At 40.0% G+C, this 17,985-nt stretch overlaps 1 protein-coding gene across 3 annotated transcripts in view; it reads left to right on the top strand.

Annotated features, from left to right (window-relative positions):
* Positions 1 to 3,904: 3,904 nt before the first annotated feature.
* Positions 3,905 to 17,985, top strand: part of ppfibp2b (PPFIA binding protein 2b) — an 88,165-nt gene continuing 74,084 nt past the window's right edge. For 2 of the 3 annotated variants that reach the window (XM_031738304.2, XM_039615709.1), the window contains exon 1: positions 3,905 to 4,082. The gene's annotated coding sequence lies outside the window, so the exon portion shown is untranslated. The remainder of the gene's footprint in view (positions 4,083 to 17,985) is intronic. The other variant, XM_039615711.1, reaches the window with a different exon arrangement.

The following is a 17,985-nucleotide window of genomic DNA, read 5'->3' on the forward strand; positions in this document are numbered from 1 at the left end:
TCTTTGATACATGAACTAGAAAGGCTGGAGATCAATCAGCTGTCATTCTTATTGATGACAATTTCAATTAAAAAATATTCAAAATATATATTTTTTCATCTGTGACTGATATCTTAGAGCAATAGGCTGACAATAATTTAAAAATAGTCATTTCTGTTTTTTTTCTGCAAAACCAGTGCATATTTTGTTAATGTTAACAAATCACAACCTATAAACTCAGCTACATAATTAATACTTTTCATTAACTAAAAAGACACAGGTCTACTTGCTGCAGTTTTAGAGATCTTACATGGAAGCCCCATTTTTGCAGAGTATATAATCAACAATGTCAGAATTTGGGCAAGAACACTTTATTCAAGGTAATTCAAAGACATTATTATCCTTACGGAGTTTATTTACACCTAAAAGTTTTTCCAGAAAGCTTTCCTAGATCATGTAAATATTATATGCCAGCAATATTGACACTTATATGTAAATTGTGCACGACATTAAAACTACAGGTTCAGACCTTTATTTTGAAATTGAATTTGCTTTCTACAGTTTCCTGTATCTCGGCTACCTTGACACAGAAAAAGGCGGGTCTTCCAGCGTCTCCAATCATACCTAATGGGGAACTGAGTGTTAAATTCAAATGTATTTTTCTCACCTTCCATTTAAATCACAGAAGAAAGCAAAAGTAACGCAAGTACAACAAAGACTTATGTAGTACTCGCTATGCTTATAGCTCAATACTAAAATAATGTAATCAGCTATTGATTTTAAATAGCAGAAGGAAAATGTAATAATAATAATAACAACAACAACAATGGTCTTTCTTGGCTAACCTCCTGCTTCTATGTGGAAGGGAAACTGAACTTACCAAATAAAGCTCTCTTACACTTGTTCATATTGTGTCATGCAATACATATATCATATATTTTAGCACTGAAGATATTTTATAGGTTGTGTCATCTTACCGAGATGACTACTCACACACTAGAAGCTACTGAACACATTCCTCTTGACATTGTCACCTTTATATTTCCAGCTTTCAGCGGTCAGCCTCTCTCGCTGAGATGTTTGGTCCTGCTCTGCCATCAGGTGGTGGAAAACTGCTACATCATCCTGATAGAGCAGTATGTGTTTTATCCTAACAAAGCAAATATTAAATCAAGGGACAGTGACTTCTGGATTACACAAAATGACCACTGTGAAGTTTGTGTGGATGCGTATTAATAAAATAGACGATTACTGTTATTCTCACTATCACAATTCCATAACAGGTATCTCCTCAGAGACTTTGTATCCAGTTATGCAAACAGGTGAGAGGAACCTTTTGATGCCATTAGATTATCCTCACAGTTTTTTGAAAGAACACAATCATATTATCAGTTGCTGGATCTCCTAAATCCATTAAACTGAGCACCTCATCAGCTCGACTCTTTAAAAATGTCAGTGATGATGCCGGTGTGGAGCTTTTTAAACCTTATTGAAATCTCACCCCTCAATTTTAAGACAGATTTTCTTAACTAACCACATGATCAGGCTAATGGTGTTTTTAAAAGGGCTGCTCTTCTTTAATGAAGTTATAGCCAAACAAAGCTACCATTTGTACACGTGTGCTCATAAACATATTGGATATTTCTTCCTTTTCTCCTCCATCCTGCCCATGTTTCCCCTCAGATGTGTCAGCAGCCTGTGCACAATTTGCAGGAGGCCCATTAACCACTTCAGGCTCCACAGAGTCTGACGTTGGTTCATCTTCCAGTGGAGGTGGTGCTGTGATTTGATCATCGTCCTGACAGTGGGCATGAGTTTGTGTCTGCTGTGCCGGTGGATTGGATATTTTGTGGACTAAAGGCTCTTGCTAAAGTTACAGAGTTTACCCCTTTATTGACTTCTTTTAAACTGTCTGTGTTTGCTTTGTTTTTTCCAACAGTTATACTGCAGGATCTCATTTTCCTTCTTTAGTGTCTCCAACACTGACTGTGAAATGAACATATGATTGTTGGGGTTTTCTCTGTTTTCCTTATATTATTATAGTGTCTGTTGTAACTGTTGTTATGATTTACTGCTATAGCTTTTGATATGTCTAATAGCTTCTTAAACATGTCCTCTTTCTTAAATGAAACAAGTTATAAAATATCACGTTGGTAACTGATAGATTATGACCAGTTGTATTCACAGGGCAATAAAACAGTAATGGATAATAAGGGGGAGCTCAACATACCTGCAGTGGCTTATTACAGCAACTTGTCATTAATTAATTGTAGACACCAGGAATTTTGAAATAGTCTCTTGATATATTCACTACCCGAGGAACTGTTTCTCTGCTGAGATTAAAAATCCATTGCTGCACAAGAATTTCTTCTGTTTCTTCGGAAATCCCATGCAAAGTCATCTTTCTTTTGGAGAAAGAAGATATGGCTGATTTTAGGTGGTTTAAGTTCAGCTATTTGTTATTAGGTGTTCCTGTTGTTTGCGTCAAGCTTGATATAATTATGGTTCCATATTTGAAGTGAAAAAATACCAGTTTTCCTTAACACTGTACACCACTGACAAAATTAAACCAGGATTGTAATTTGTCAGCGTTGGTCATGTTTGTATTCGTGTTTGTTGTCATTGTGATCTTCAGTGAATGAAAAGCATCACTACAGAGGGACTGTATCAGTAATCACTCTATGGTCAGCTGGATTCCAGATAATGAAAGCGTGTAGAATATCTATGCTGTTACTGTGTGTGTGTGTGTGTGTGTGTGTGTGTGTGTGTGTGTGTGTGTGTGTGTGTAAATCACAACAGGCTGTCGTGCAGATGCAGTGCTGTGTGTACTACTGGTTTCTGATTTGTGTTTGCTACGAAAAAACAACAACAACAGCTAGTTGTAACACATTGTTTTTGTATAATTTATCACATCAATGGCGATATATATGAAAAAAAAGTTAAATATTAATAAAGCATGCAATCAGTGATTTGCTTGCACTGAAAATGTACAATCTAGTATACTTACTTATGACTTTAAATCACTAGATGGCAGTGTTTGATTTTATTTAAAAAATAATCAAGCTAAGCTAACCATAAAATGGACATTTTTTCCCCACGTTGTTTGGTTGTTTTTAGCTGTTTCCTGTTTCATATAATGAACACGCAAATACATACCCCCAAATTCCTGTCTCAACCTCTTAAAGATAAATTAATTGTTGGTATTATTATTCTTTAATATTATTATTATTACATTTAAAATGTCCGATTTTTTATTTAAATTTACTTATTGTTTATAATATTTTGCACAGTCAAGGAGCAGTTCAGGACACATTTCACTGTGTGTTGTACATGTGTGACTCCATGAATCTTGGAATCTCTTATTATTACTATTATTATTATTATTAGTAGTAGTGGTAGTGGTATCACTCCCCCTCTTTTCCCTGACACGCAGAACACATATTTCAGGTTCAGGCAATGTGAAGAACCTTTTGGACAAACGTTTGAGTTTGGAGTGTTAAAACCAAATCGTTATCCGGATTACCACAGATCGATGCCTTGGTGCGTTCATGAATGTCGGAGACATCAGTTGTAGGATAATGAGGCTAATTTAAGACGTTAAAATCTTCGGCTTATCAGTTGAATAAAACACAACAGCAGCTTGTAGTAGCAACAGCCCAAATATTTATTCAACTTCGATTAAAACTGCACAGTATTATAATCATCATTGGTATTTGTTGGATCCGAGAAGAAAAGATACAAGTAATACATTTCGATGGTTCCTTTTCATTCTCAACTATGAGCGCACTGCGAAATATATCATAATGTTCAATGTAGATCTAAAAGAGAGAGAAATATGAAGTCAGGAGTTTCAGGAGTTCCGATGAGCTCGTAAAGGCATCGTGCGTATCACATGGCAGGTGATAGAGCTGAGGGAGCTGGCGCTACAGTACAGCGCAGAGTACTGACAGACAGACACTTAACACAGGTCAGGGCACCTTGCGCGCACAACTGCTGTATGTACGCGTAATGGCGCGTTTGTGTCCTCTCACTTTATCTTCAAGCGTCTCCAACAAACGCAGTTAAAGGATTTGTTTGGACTGCGCGTCAGAGGGTCGCACAACGTGAGTAACATGACTTTAATGTTGTAGTTTCCCCGCATTTCTAATACATTTAAACTCTAACTTATTTTTGTGTGAAAATAGCTTTTCATTTCGGTAATTACATTTTACAAGTTGTTTTGCTACAACAAAATTTGTCAAGTTGTCTAATTCCTGAATAATTAGCGTTTAATATATGCTAGTAAAGTGCGGCTTATGTTTTTGTCTTCTTTTTCATACTTAAAAGTGAATTTGTGGTCCGAGGTTCGTAAATGGTGCTTATGGTGGCACTCAGTTATGTTAGGAGAGACTTCAGCACAGCCTGTATTTCAAATATTGTATTAAGTCTTAAAAATGCTTCAGTGATAATCCTGCTGGGGTTCTGCTGTGAGCATATCAGCCTTTCTATTAAGAGTAATTGGGACATAAGATTGAATGGGACAGTATAAGTAAACATGGTTTGTTTTCTTCCTTGTAGATGCAAAATGACAACTTCTTTTGCTAAGGCGGAGCTCTGAAACCAAATAATGAAAAATAAATGTGCAAGCTGTTGTGGCATACACGGGTGGGCGGGGCTAGCTTCCAGCAGAAAAGCGTAGGCTGAGGAACTTAACATAAGCATAAAGGTAATATGCTGTTGTTGCTGCTGCTGTAAAAAGGTGTTACATAGGTATTTTTGATTGGTCCTTTCACCCTACTAACTTTGCAGTACAGACGAACTTTGCATTGTGCACATCAGTGACCTCCGACACCCAGTCACTCAGATCTTCTACAGAATGTAGTAATGAAGTGTGTGCTCTGAGCAACATGGCACAAATGCATGACACACCTAACAGAGGTGGGTACTCTAAAAACCCTCACCTCGCCCACTGAGGGCCGTAACAGTGCCATGACAGTACCCAGCTATTTCCACTGGTAAGAGATTTCCTGTGAAAGTGAGGCAGTTTTATACTGTAATGACTGTGGACAGAAATATGATACCAAAAAAAGCACATTATGTGCTCACTTTTACGTGAAATTATGTCAAAGTGAAGGACAAGTATGACACAAACTGTGCAACATACTGTAAGTTTCTAGCAAAGTGGAAATAAGTAGTCAAATGTTGCTTTGGTGCTTTGGGTCTTTTTACACAAAAAGGGTTTGGTGTGCTTTCTTGGAGTATGATCTACTCTTAATTCCAGCTCAAATCGATGCTAAACTTCTTCATCTTTACAGAATATCACATAGTGGGCCGAGGCTTTTCTTAGAATTTACAACAAAAACGTTTTTCAAGCCAGAAATTCCAAAATTGTCCTCGTCACCCTTAATTTTCCCTACATTGTATATCCCATTATATATATTTTTCTACATAACAGCGACTCCAACATGGTCTGTTGGAGACAACATGGTAGTTTCACTGTGACACTGGTGTTTCTCCGCTTGCTTGCTCAGTCATGTACTGTCAGCTTGGAGCTATTAAATGATGTTTAGTTGCACCGACACATGCTGTGTAATTGCAGATCATCAATTTCTGACAGCGTGTGTAAAACGGAAAGGGGGAGGGTGAAAGAGGGGGGACGCTGATATGCTAACAGCAGAATATCAAGGTTGATGTGTGGCCCCCCTTCGCTCAAGCATCTGCTCCATCTAAGGCTGGAGACAGTGTACACACACACACACACACACACAGACATACACGCATAAACATCAGAGACATGAGAGAGCTGAAGGAGCCTCCTGCCAGTGAATACATCAGGCCGGTGCCTCCTTTCTGTTGCAAATCTCATTTTAAAAAGAGACGGAGTTGAAAGGCATCATTGCCGCTGACGACAGTGAACTGATTAAGGCTGCTGAGGTTGGCACTTGGGTGGCATTAGCACACGGAAACAGAAGAAATGCACACAGGAGCTCGGCTGAAGTGTCAGTTGATAAAAGCCCTAAATTGGTAACATTTATTGTTGCAACAGTTTATTTTTGACAATAGCGTTCATCGGCTTGTCGTGATAGGTTTACGCAGGGTGCACACATGCTGGGTCAAGCAGATGATGGCACTCATTTCTGTGATCAAAGCTGCTCGTGTAAGTCCCAGAGTGGCCATGTTCAGATGATTGCTCTGTCATCTTTAGAGCCGCTGCCGTCCACGGCTGTGGTGTAGTTCCACTGCTGCTTAGAGGGAGAGACAAAGGAGAAGAGGAGAGATATGGGTGAGATTGAAAGCAGAGGAATGAAAGCGAAATAGCAAAAAGAGGAAAAGCGTAGAAACCTAAAAAGACAAAGTCAGGCTGTTAATCTACAGGAAAATAATCCGCTGTTTGCTGAAGTGAAGGAGTGAAAGAAAAGACAGTGTCAGAGAGAGAAAGAGGAGAAACTCTGGCTTGTCCAAGGCGATCTTTGGCTTTCTTTGTTGAGGAATGTGAAGAGGTGTTAGAGAACAGAAGAGGCTTGATGCTGCTCATGGTGTGTTGTCCTATTTAAGAGAAAATAAAGTAGTAAGAAATTTGTGGATTCCAGGAGGAATAAGCAGAGCAGAAAGAAGGTAAACGAAAGGATTAGGTTTTTCTTTGGTTTTTCAGCCGTTATTTTGCTCCTTCTCAAATCCTCGCTGCAGCATCGCAGTGTGCAAGGGATGAGTTAAAGGTTTAACATGTGATAAAAGGGAGTACTGTGTTGGCGGAAATGCTCGGTAATGTGTAGAAATATGCAAATGTATCATGTCAGAGTGTTATGGAACTTCAGCACATCTTTAATCCCCCTACTCGAGTGCAATAAGTGTGCAGCCTGTGGTGTGTGGATATTGGAGGCTCCTCTAGAAAGGAGGTAAAACTAATGACTCACTGAGGGTTTGACATTGTTGCAGAGTTTCAAAAACCAAACATGGCTTTGTTTTTTGAGGATTTCTGACCTGCCAAAAAGAACCTCTGCCTCTCAGGTGTGATACCAGGAGATGCTTACGACTTTAAATCTAATGTCTGCATCCACCAACCAGCCACAGTTTACTGTAGTTTGCTCAGTTTACTGTAAGTCCATGAACTGTACCTGAGCCTTCCAGTCATTGTGACTTATACTCGCACTTGACACTTTATTAGGTACACCTTGCTAATAACAGCCTGCAGCCCTCTTTTTCCTTCAGAACAAATCAAGGTGCAGGATTTGGGTCCATATTGGCATGATAGCATCACACAGTTACAAAATCCATCTGAATGTTGCGGCACAAACTCAGACTTATTGGACCAGGCAACATTTTTCCAGTCTTCTGTTGTTTTGGTGATCCCGTGGGAACTGTAGCCTCGAGTATTTGTTCCTAGCTGACAGGAGGGGCACCTGGTGTGGTCTTCTGCTCCTTCTTCGCCCATACGCTTCAAGGTTCAAGCTGTTGTGCAATCAGAGATGCTCTTGTGCATAACTTTTTGTTACTGTAAAACTCCCCCATTAGCATTTGTATGACAGCCTGAAATATTATTTTTATCCTCATTATGCAACTTGATCTGATTAAGAAAAAAAGGTGGGGGGTTGTTTGAGGAGGTTAAAGCAGTTAACGTTTGCATCGAGGGTTTATCATTTACCCTTTGAAGAAGGGTAGATGATAAACGGGGACACAATAAGATTTAAAAGCAAGTAAAAAAAGTCAAATATGTTTAAAAATAATAGTCCCATAAGGAGGGACAAACCATACCTCCAGGAAAGCCCCCCACTCTGGTGGCTCTTTGTGCTGTCTCACCTGCCTTCCTAGAGGCAGGGAAAGAAAAGACAGATGACTAATAGGCAAGTGGAAATGTAGAAAAATAAAAGCTGTTTGTTAAATGAACATTACAGTAAACTTATATTCATACTTATTGATTTACAGTGTTATTTAAGTGGATGTCAAGAAAAGCCATTGAAGATAAAAGCTTATATTATTTGATTTTGGTTCCATCAGCTCTTGCTCTGATCTCAGAGGTAAATCAGAGTTCTTCTGAGACTGTTAGATGGCACTGCACTTGAGCAATTTTGTCCACTTTTCTGGATTAATGGAAATAAACATTTGCTTTTTAAGGGGTAAAACATTCAAGTATTTTGTACTGAAGCTGCTCGGTTTTTTATGCCATTGAGACACATGCATGGGTCTGCCCTGAAAACTGGGCATGTGAGCGAGTCAGTGATCAAATCTCACAGTTAGACCTGTCAGAAATGATATCAAACAAAGGAGCTGATGAAGAGAGCAGAGAGGAGGTGAGGAAGAGCTTTACAGGGCAATAAACCGGGAAGTAAGAAGAGGGGAAGTGCACATTTTAGGTAAAGAGTGGTGAGTTTAAGGACACTTTGACAGCAGGAGTTACCTAATAAAGCCATTTATTTAATGAGATGCCAACTCCTGGGTAGATTGTGGCATGGTGTTCACGCACACTTGAATGCTGCAGACCAGCAAGCTGCCAAAAATTCTGCTTTTATAGATAATCAGTTAATCAGATGCTTGATCGGCAGCTGACTGCTATTTGCCTACTAAATTCCAATGAAGCACTAGTGGTGTGTTCACTGCATAGAGTCCTGTAGTCTTGAATATTAATATATATTAGTATAAAGAACAACTATGCAGAGCAATATTTGTACCATTGGTGGTATTTGCCCTTATCACCCAGCCCTATGTCTGCCTGAAGTATTAAAATGTCTATAAATAAAAAATTATGCCCTCTTTATCCCAATTTTAAAGTAATTATTAATAATGAAAGCAATGATATCAAATATTTTACCATATTATGACATTTTAGCCTTTTAGCTGCATTGCTATGCTGTGTTTCAGTTACTCCATGAATATGGCTTTTGTTTTCATTTCTGCTTCTGTGCTGTGAGGATATAATCCTCATCCTAGTTTAACTAAGTCCAGTACCAATATTCACTCCTGAAGACTTGGCCAATGTCAATATTTGTACTGGATTACATTTCAGTGTAGTATTTGCCTCTGCTCTATCCTCTGATGCAAGAATCGCAGACACCCGCTGTGTTCACTGCACCGGCTGAGCTCTGTGCTCAGTTGTGAGATAGCCTGGTGTTTTATTCCAGGAATTTGACCACTAGTGGTGTTTAAGCTTCACTTTTTTTTCTTTCACTTGGGAGTTTAACAAGTAATAACGTAATAAAGACAAATTTATAAACACACAAGAATGGGTTGCAAATATTTGGCCCAATTACTTGCTTTTTCGATGTAACTGAAGCTTGAGTGTGAAGGAAGATAATCCTGTAATTTTCCTCTGTGCTGCGCTGCGTCTGCCCAGGAAGCAGTCATGGTGAGTGTCCATAAAGCTTTACATTAAGGTTGAGTAAGCTGAAATTAAATGAGTTTGTGTGTCAGACTGTCTGCGTGTCTGCTTCAGGATGACATTTACCTGAACCACACAGAGCTTCTCATGCGGCTGTAACATTATCAGGTAACGTGATCCGTCTCTGATCATGTCCAGATAGCTTGTTAGGAGGTTGTGACTCGGAGTCTGTGTAACCCTAGTCTGCTGCAGCCAAGGTGCCGGCCTCTCGCACTTCACTGCTTCTTCCTACTCGATGTGCTCGACTTTAGAAGCATAGAAGTTTTTACCACCCTGCTAACTTGTGTTTGGTGTTTTATTTACTCAGTGGAAAATTGTTCTTTTCAGCCTGAATTTGGATGGAGGGTAATAAGGATCCCAGTTGACTTCACTCGACCAGGCTGGCGGCCAGATTCCTTGAGCTCCATCTGAATCAGCTGCAAAGCACCCAGTTGGCTTGCTCCACTGGGACACACATAAAAAACGTATTGATGCATAATCAATTATTCATGTCATAGTTTGAGGGTCGTACAAATTTGTGGACTTTCTGTGAAACAGGGAACTAGGAGGTGGTCTTCAACTGTGGGAAAACTGGGAAACTATGAGAGTAATGGACAGCATAGGGGTGGTTAGCCAGTTAGCTGTAACTTTGTAGCAACGTTGTGATACTGTATGTAATATTATATACAATGTATATTAAAAAAAGTTACATATAGCTCCAAACTGTAACTGTTACTGGAAAAAGAAGACGGGGAATTTTGAAGAGGAATCATGAGAAAAATGCTGTTTCTGCTTCTTTGACCTCCATGACCGCTCAGCGTACCGGTCGTGACATGCTGCTCGTTACTCTGAAAATAGAAAGTGTTGTCCGCAGCTAAAGGAGAAGGATGATGATCACAGTTACCTCAGCTTATGTGCTATCATTGAAACTGGATCACAAGGTTGGACAGATCATTTACCAGGTAGTTAATGATCACACAAAATGATGCTAAGAGTTCTGGGAAATGTTTTTAATCCAGTGTTTTGGATTGTTAATCCAAAATTATTTCTCTTTTCACCTTGTTATACCTTGTAGACAGTGGCAGGTCTCTGTGGTTGGCACTGTGGGTCTGTTGAACGATCACTATATTTGATTGCCATGGAGTTTGGTCCTGATCTTTAAATATACATCACTGACACTGATAATCCTCTAGCTTGAAATGTAGACTGATATCTATTAGCTGACATCGTAATAATGTATCTTATCTCAACAATGAATTGGCATAAAATATGGTATTGCTGTAGTGTCCAGGTAGACTGATCACCTGATACTTGATTTGTAACCAAATTGTGATTGGTTGTGCAGTTGCCAGTGTTACTTTAATTTGCAAGTATGACAAATTTAAAGTTCCCTAAACTTTTACAGTGCAGTGGTTCAGTGTTCAGCACTGCCACCTCACATTCTCTGGTCTAACCTCCTGGTTGGGTCCTCTCAGTGTGCAGTTTGCACATTCTGCCTCTGTATGTTTGGTTTCCTCTTAAAGTTTAACAACGTGCTTGTTATGGTTAACTGTTTATTCCAAATTGGCTGTAGGTGTGGAGATGAGAGTTGGTGGTTGCTTCTCTGTGTGCTGCTAAGCCTGTCCAGGCTGAACTTCTCTTTACCCTGAGCTGGAATAGGCTTCAGGATAAAATGCAAACTGGCCACTTCAGAATCTGTTTTATTGAAAAAAAAAACTGTATAAATTAATTGTTTTTAAGTCATTTAGGTTTTTATGGCTAACTAGTAGTTTACACTCTGGGCCTGTGCATGGTCAGTATATAGATTTTCTTTTTTGTCAGTGATGGACTTTCAGTTGAATAAGATTTTCTTTTGGTTTACTAAAATGTCGTAGTGTGTGACTTTGCTGCTCCCCCTGAGACCCTGTGTCCTCCTCTGATGACATTACATTTTGGCTTTTCTGCACCTTTATACATTATTCTGCTCAATAAAGTGGTTTATAATTTGCTAAACAATGGTGACTTTATTGTATTATTCTGCAAAATAAACCTATTTTCCCATCAGTGCTTATTATTTATCTGGACTAACTAATTCTGTATAACTACACGAAATTGAAAAGTATACCAAACAAGCAAAGAGCTTTGGTCACAGGAGGCCACGAGAAGCACATTCTTGTGTTTTGAGTAAATATCACAACTTTTGGATGGATTAACGTGTATTTAAGTAAACGTACTTCTGATTTGTAACTCTTATGGTAGGTGGAGTAGATATGAGAAAGATGCACCATTTTCATATATCGCAGACAAATTTAAGTGGTTATTTGGAAACAGATGTATTATTAAACAGGGAATTACTGTCTGGCTTCAGTATGCTACCAAACATTTTGTTAAGTAGCTAATCTTACTCCCATTGAAAATATAACATTTGTGCTTTGCTTTGCCTTAAGCAGGTTACTGTTGGAGTAAGTGGAGCTCGCATATAACAAACAATCACCATTTTCAGGACATGATGCCTGTGTGCCACTTCGTCCTGTCATGCTTTCTCTGTCATCTCATCAGCTTCATCACATGGCAGAATGAGTCCACGATCTAACTGTGCCCTCACAGGGACTCTCATTGGCTCGTTTTTATTCCCACCTAAGTGCTGATTGGTTAGTCACGCCTGTCACATGACGTTGTGGCCGTCTTTAACGTGTATGTATTAAGTGCTGTTGACATGTTGTTTTTACAGCACTGGCTTGCTGACACTGGTCTTTGAGCTCCCTGCTGGTTTCTGCACCCGAGGCCATGTCAGGGCTTCAGAATGAGCCAGAAAATCAAATCTGAGTTTGCTTTGGAAAGACAAAACCTCGTCCAGCTGGACTTCCCAGTCCAGGTGTTACTTCAAAATAACCCTCTAATTTTTTTTCCAGGGTTAACAGCTGGATGAGAGATTTTTCTTAAGTTTACTATTATGAGGATGACTTTATTTTTATTTTAGTTTAATTTATTTTTACTTGAGGCAATTAAATGCTGTAACCAGGCCAAACAACAACAGAAATATGCTGAATCCTTCATCTTTAGTCTGAACACTTTCCCCCATAAAGACGACATTTGACGACCTCCCTGTGCAATTAAAGGCGAGTTTTAATATCTCTCTCTGAAAACTGGTTTTACGATTATTAGAATAGTTTCTGGGTTTTTGCAAGGGTACTCGTAGTCAGTTGTACAAGCAGAGATAACTCTCACTAATTTCTAATGCACACCCAGTCAGTTTGTCCTGGAAGCAGGCATATGACAGAAACTGCTCAGTTCAGAAAGGAGAAACAAAGGTTGCATCTAATAGGCAGGTTATAGGAGAAGAGTTGAGGAAATCACTTGAAATTCTTGCATGAGTAAACCTACATTAGCTCTAAAATGCTTTGTCTTGAGCATAATGATCTGCTTTATTGCTGCTAAGTTGTGTTCTTCCGTGGTGTGTTTTGGATGCTGTTTCTGGAACAGAGCAAAACAAACCAACTCCTTTCCATGTAGCAATGTTTTATTGTATTTAAATTAATGCCAGAAATGAGGAGTGCACAGGGTGGTAGTAGTAGGAGTGTTATTTTTTTTTTCTTTAACCTCATGCTAAGAGTGAGGTTAGCCCATAAACTTCTACCATATGTTTTCTCCTTTGTGCGGGCAGGTTTATAGCCTCTTAAATGAAAATTATAACAACAGTGACTCCACTGTAAGTTGCACAAAGCTTAACTTACAAATGCAAACAACTAGCTGATTACATGCCTACGCTGAGAAAAATATAAAGGCAGTGTTGTGTGAGCAGTAAGGGTGTCACAGTTTTACCAAACCAGAGTTTATACAGTCACTGTAAAAAAACAACAGCAATAACGCCCTCTGTCATTTCTGAGGTTTTACATATCAGGATGAACATCCATTCTTCCTTCAGCTTCCACTTATGTAATTCAGGGCACGGGGAGGCTGGAGCTTTTCCCAGTTGCCACAGGGCGAAAGACGGGGTACATCCAGGACAGGTTACCAATCTGTCGCAGGGCTAAACAGAGAGACAGACAGCCAACCAATTTAAAATCACCAATTAACCTAACCCCACTAACTGCATGTCTTTAGATTGTGGGAGAAAGCTGGAGTACCTGGAGAGAACACAGACACAGGGAGAACATCCACATAGAATTACCTAATACTTATCAGAAAATTAATTTAAAAGACCTCAGATGAACTAAAATATGTAAAATATTACACATCATGTTTTATTTTATTAAAACCAATCCCAAATAAAGAAGCAGAGTTTGAATAGCTAAGTGTACCCCATGATTCAGTAGCCTGGAGTTCTGGTTTTTGCAGCAATAACATGAAGAAATAGTTTTCTGTGTTTATCAGTCTTTCATATTGTTGTGGAGGAATTTTGGCTATTCTTTATATTGCCTTAGTTCATTCAGGTTTTCAGGTGTTCATTTGCACACAGCCAGTCAGGTTGAGGTCTGGACTTTGACTGGGCCATTGCAACAGCCTGATTCTTTTCTTTTTCAGCCATTCTGTTGGAGATGTGCAGCTGGGCTTGGGATCATTGTCCTGCATGACCCAGTTTGGGGACAGATTTTATCTGTCAGACAGATACTCTCACATTTGACTGTAGAAGACTTTGATATACAGATGGATTCACGGTCAACTCAGTGGCTGAAAAGTGCCCAGGTCCTGTGGCTCCAAATCATCACCCCTTCATCCCCATGCTGAGCTTGTATGAGGCGTTTCTGCTGATATGCCATGTTTGCTTTTTGATAAATGTGATGCTGTGTGTTATCGCCAAACACTTCCACTTTGGTCTTGTCTGTCCAAAGGACGTTGTTTCGGAAGTTTTCCGGTTTGTTCAGATGAAACTTTGCACACTTAAACTGTGCTGAACAGAGAGTTTCTCCTGGTAACCCTTCCAAACAAGCCATACCTGTAGAGTCTTTCTCTACTTTTACTGTCATGAACTTTAACATTTAACATGCTAACTGAGGCCTGTAGATTCTGAGAAGTAGCCCTTGGAGGGATTTCTTTGGGAATGTCCCCTCCTGGTCAGATTGGCAGCTGTCTTGAATGTTTTCAACTAGTGCATAATCTTTCTCATTGCAGAATCATGAACTTCAAATTGTTTGCAAACAGCCTTATATGTCTTAGTGGCTGTGTGGCTGACAAAGGTAGGACCCAAACGCAGGACTCGAAACACAGACAATAAACTAATAGGCGTTTTTTTAAAAATTAAACTAAAGTACAAAATAACAACACTAAGAAACTAAAACCTTTGCCACAATAAGGAAAACATACTAAGAGGGAAAACATGACAGCAAACAGAGAGAAATGCAGACAACATATACATAAGGAGGATAACGAGGGAAGAGGCCACAGGTGGGAACACAGCTTACACTAATCTGACTGACGGGAATACACATGAAACAGAAGACTATCAAAATAAAACAGGAAGTACAAACACTGACACCGAGACTAAGGTGCATGGGCCTGACACAGGGACCGGAGAGAAACATACATGAAGACGAGACGGACTGAGGAGACAAAGGAACGAAACACAGAGCCTAATTTTAAGAGCTGATAGGGACCAGATGATTTTCAACATATAACTTAAAGAGGATGTGCTTATTATTATCGTAATTAATATTATTCTTTCTGTCTTCCATTAAACTTCAGTTTAATTGTCTGTTTCCACTCATCCACTTGTCACCTGAATAATTGTGATAGTTTTCACCAAACCAGCATACTTTATATACAGTAGGTCAGGAATTCCCAAACTTGAGCATGCCGTGGTCCACTTTGGAATCTTCTGTGGCTCACCCAAACCTTTAATTACATCTGTAATTAACACATGAGATTCTCAAAATTCCACAAGTGCGATTCCTGATAACCACTGCTCCATTTCTCTACCACCAATGACCCACTAACTCTCTGCCAACAATCAAGACAAAGAAAATGCTTTTGAGCAATAAATTGACCCAATAAAAGAAGAATAAAACAAAATTTTATATCACATGTGTTCTCTTTACGGGTTTTGGACGCTTTGGATAAAAAATAATTTTCATGGTAATTTAAATAACCTCATGTGACCCAACTTCCAACCACCCACAGGTCCGCTGCCCAAACTTCTGTTTGTTGCTCATGTTAACAGCCTGAAAAAGGAGGCATGCAGATGAACACTAGATGAGTTTCTATTATAGAAAACAGTTCTGCTGAATACACTATATAAGCTAACAAACTTAGAGAACTGATGACTCAGAGTCCTAGGCTAGCAGCTAGCCTAGGACTCTGAGACACCGCTGCTAACCCAGTTTGTGGTTAGGCTGCTAGCCATGGTGCTTTGCCAGCCTCAACACTAGTTATTGTATAACCAAGTTCCAAAAACAGTCTTTGAATGTTGCTTTGCCACTTTCTCTTGTGACTGATTAATATAATACCAGTCGGCTCTGATTCCCAGGTCATCCAGCAAAATTACTTGCCAGCAGTGGAATAAATGAGTAGTGGAAAAAAAACAGACAAATTAAGCCTTCATTATAAAAATATTTTGTCCATACACATAAATACATAGCTTGTTTCTTAAGCCCAAAACAGTTTATGTGTCTTTGCTAATTCCTGCTTTCTTCTGTAAAGATGACCTCACATGTTGCTTTTATGATTTTCTTTTCATATTTTCTTTTTTTTTTTTTTTTTTTTTAACCTGTCCCGTTTGGTTCTTTTGCCATCAGAATTATTGTCTAAAGGCGAAGAAAGATGCCCAACGGATTTACTTTACCAAATTGACCATCCCAGCCTTGCCGTAATGGTCCATTTGATTCACCTTTTATTGTTTATTTTATTTTCACTTGCTGAATACGGGACAGACTTAACTGGGGGAAAGAAAGGGGAGAAAGAAAGAGGGAAAGAAAAAACAGCGGGGAAGAGGGACGGGGAAAAAGGGCAAAACCCAAAACCAACAAAATAAGCAGACAAAAAATACATATATCGATCATCTGGATCACCTGTTGAGAAAGAAAAGAAAGCAAGCAGAAGAAAACGAGAGTAATAAACAACATCACAATGATCTATGGGAATATGACAGTAAATACTAAATGTTAGACATTATTGTGCAGCACGTAAGATTGACAGCGTACAGTGTGCTTTGAGGTAGGAGCCAAAAAGGGTGTAGTTTGTGTGTGATCACCTGTGTGTACACCTGTGAGCATGAACGCGCTTGTTTTTAAAAGGTTCCTTCATGTAATGATCTGCTAGAGGGTGTGGGGGCCACCGCCCGTCCTCCAGGGCATGAAGCAGGTATGGAGGAGATCAAACTCCAGACATCCAGAGGCCCCCAGAACACAAGAGACCAAGGAAGACCAACAGAGGGGCAGCCGCGTCACTATCCCAGAAAGAGCTGAGGAGAGTCCCAGATGAGGGGTCACTCAGCAGCCATGGAGCAGAAGCCGGGGGGGTTGCAGTGACGTGCCCGTGAGCTCCGCCGGCAGCCAGCTGTGCCTGAGTGACCGAGCCCGGGCCGAGAGGCCGAGGCACCCGCCTCCAGTGGCCCGAGCGAGCCCCAGGCTCTAGGCCCCGATAAGCAGCCGCCAAGGAGTGAGCCGGTGTGTACCTGGGCGCCCACCCCCGGACACAGAGAACCACCAACGCACCGATGTCTGAGGGCGTCCACCACCGGCAGGGGAAGTGGAAGTTCATATTTTCTAATGTAGAGGAAAAGGTTGAGACATTCTTAAGACTTTTGGGCCAAAGAACCAAAAGAACAACATCTGTTCCATTTTCTTTCAGCAAAAGCTGCTGGAGTTGCAGATTCAAATCACAGATTATAAAAAGCAAACTCCCAAACAGAGGCTTTGTCCATTGGAAGTAATGCTGACTGAAACTTTGCATCGAGTTACACGACGAGAGGAACAGGCTAGACAGGAACTATATGAAGTAACTGAGCAATCAGCTGGCCCACCTGGAATTTAGCTGTTGTTTCCTTACAGCTTTATCAGTGTGATGATCAAGTGATACGTTTTAAAGTAAAACCAAAAGTCTGATTCTGGAGAAGTGCCTTACCATTTTTTTAGGGGGTGGGGGTGTTATTTTCTATATTCTGTCTATTTAAACTGTGGCTGCTTTGTAGAAAATCTTCGGCAATCAAAATTTTGATAATTAAATTGTGACTTTTGCTTTTCTGCTGCAAAGCTGAGCATTTTAACATGGGAGTCTACAGGGATTTACTTGCTTTTGGAAACAACCTTCAGTGGCCAGTAGAGGAACTGCAGCTTTTTTGCACTTGGATTTGTTCAATCTTTCAGTCCCAGAAGCTGATACTTAGGATTTTCATGCAAAATTTCTGTAACAGTTGCAGCGGAAAGAAATACAAATGTTTGAATACAAAAAGCAGAGTTGGAAGAAAGACACGGAGACATAGAGAGAGAAAGAAGGGAGAACTAAAGGACAGAACAGGGAGCGTCCTGGTCTTAAATGTCAGTGGTGCTGTCGCGTTGATGTTAATTGGTAAAGAATCTGGTGTTTCTTGTTGGCTCTGCTCCACGCGCACACACACAGTTGTATTTACCCTCTGTGACAGCAGGGCCTGGGGGGTTAGGTCTGGCCTCTAGCTGGTGACACTAATCTAAACAGGCTAAGTCAAATGAGGAGGAACGGTAACCCCCTCCCACCACCACCTCTGCGTGTGTGTCTGTCTGTGT

This window comes from Oreochromis aureus, linkage group 7, assembly GCF_013358895.1.
Source record: "Oreochromis aureus strain Israel breed Guangdong linkage group 7, ZZ_aureus, whole genome shotgun sequence".
NCBI lineage: Eukaryota > Metazoa > Chordata > Actinopteri > Cichliformes > Cichlidae > Oreochromis > Oreochromis aureus.